The 2,235-nt window shown below is 36.9% G+C and overlaps 1 pseudogene; it reads left to right on the top strand.

Moving 5' to 3' along the window:
- The first annotated feature begins 263 nt into the window (after positions 1 to 263).
- Positions 264 to 731, top strand: LOC101418471 (protein tyrosine phosphatase type IVA 1 pseudogene; annotated as a pseudogene).
- The last annotated feature ends 1,504 nt before the right edge of the window (positions 732 to 2,235 follow it).

Raw genomic sequence — 2,235 nt, 5'->3', positions numbered from 1 at the left:
TGACCTGGATGGGGTAAACCTCAGTGTACTTCTTTATATTACCTCAGTATTACTGGATTAAAGAATCACTGCTTCTTGTTAGGAGGTTCATTTCCCATTACTCCCAGCTTCATATTCAAAGTATGAAGAATTTCAAGCTGAGTATATTGAAGCAGACTTCAGTTTCTCTACATCATTTCTGTATTCATTTTTTCTAATTCTTTCATAACTCTGAGTGTTTTGAAACTAAATTTACATGGTTCAAATGAATTCCATACAAGAGTATGAGATTTCTTTTTACACACAATCCAACCAATGTAACCTCTAGAGGAACCGAAGAGGTATGGAATTACCACAATAGTAAGAATATGCAAAGCAACTTATGGCACAACTCTTGTGGAGAGAGAAGGCATCCATGTTCTTGATTGGCCTTCTGATGATGGTACACCACCATCCAGCCAAATTGTTGAAGATGGGTTAAGCCTATAAAAATTAAGTTTCATAAAGAACCTGGTTGCTGCAGTGCTGTTCATTGTGCTGCGGGTCTTGGGAGAACTCCGATGCTTGTTGCACTAGCATTGACCGAAGGTGGAATGAAATATGAAGATGCAGTACAGTTCATGAAGCAAAAGCGGGGTGGAGCTTTCAACAGCAAGCAATTTTTGTATTTGTATTTGAAGAAATATCCTCCTAAAATGAAGGTGTGCTTCAAGAATTCCAATGGCCACAGAAACTACTGTTGCATTCAATAAAATTGGAGTGCCTGATCCCTATTGCCTGGGAAGTGGAACTTGAGAGAGGACCTAATTTGTCAAACACATTAGCCATCATATTGGTGAATAAGTCTAATGTAACTTCCATAGGAGTATTGAAAAGCAGTTTTACCATGCTACAAGTTTGATAGAATTGCAACCTCTATTGGATTACAACTGGCCTATTTGACACTTAACAAATAGGCTTATCACTTGTAACAATTGACCTTTCCTGAAATCAAGTAGTATTGAATTAGAAGTCTTCTTTCAATCTATTCCCATGCCATAATTTTATCAATATATAAGAAATTTTGAGAGATAAGGTGTCAAAACACCCAGCACAATACTTGTGTATTTTCAGTAGCATATGGAGCTAAAAATCCTAGGAATTTACAAAATTTTTCTAACTTTTTCCATATCTATTTGAAGTTGTTTACCAGCTATTATTTTTGTTTTTAGTGTGATTTCTTTTCCTTCTCTTCCCAAATTCCGGCAAAAAAACAAACAAAACAAAACAAAAAACAAAGTAGGTTTCTGCTAATGAATTCAACAGACATCTAATATTTTATATGCCTTTTGAGCTGTTTAACTTAATTTTTGGATACTTGATAATTTGTTTTATTATGTAATAGATAAAATGGTGATATATATTAATGTTAATTAAACAATATATTTATACTGACTGGGAATCTGTGGTTATAGTTCTGTGGGAAAAATAATTTGTCAGTGTTTACAAGCTTGTAAAAGCTTAGTGCAAGAGCTTAAATATTTAAATAAATAATGACATGCTAAAGAAGGAGAAGAAGGAAAAGGAGAAGGAGAAGAATGAGACAAAGATGAGAGCCACTTTGCTTTAGGTCACACCTGCTTCTTGAGACCAGTCTACTCCAGTGATTGGCTGATATGGGTATAAAGACCTGGCCTCTTTTGTACCAACACAAGGTGGCTCTAAGGGGCCACCCCAGCTTTAGGGCTCCTCGTGGGCCAGTTGAGGCTATTTCTGAGAATGCATCACTGCCCATCTTCTCCCTGCTTCCCATCCTTTCTTTACTTTCCCCAAAAGGGATGGTCTAGAGACCACTCTCAAATAAACTTCTTGTACACTAATCTCCATAACAAAGTCCTTTTCTGTGGGACCCAAATGACAATAGCTTCCATTATCTGGGATATTGGCCGTGTAAATCTTAAGGGTCTTAGAGCTCTCTGTTTAAGTGATTTTTAAAAAAAATTTTTTTTACCATTATGTCCTGTTGTTCCCATGGAAGGTTGTCTGCACCTTCTTCATTACCAGAAGTAAAACTCCTAGTCCAAGGTTACCAAATTGCTGATGATAATTCTCCATGGACATACTTATCTCATGAATTTGCAGGGAAAACACTTCATAGTGAAACTGGTGAGGGAACTAGGGAACACTGCTGGCTGCAGAAGCCTTCCTGACCTGGTTAGTTTTACAGATGCAAAAGAAGCACGTCTACACTGACAAATGCACAAAAGTCACACATAC

This window comes from Dasypus novemcinctus, chromosome 8 (genome assembly GCF_030445035.2).
Source record: "Dasypus novemcinctus isolate mDasNov1 chromosome 8, mDasNov1.1.hap2, whole genome shotgun sequence".
In the NCBI taxonomy this organism is placed as follows: domain Eukaryota; kingdom Metazoa; phylum Chordata; class Mammalia; order Cingulata; family Dasypodidae; genus Dasypus; species Dasypus novemcinctus.
The sequence above is the reverse complement of the archived record's forward strand: the minus strand, read 5'-3'. Positions and strand labels throughout refer to the sequence as shown.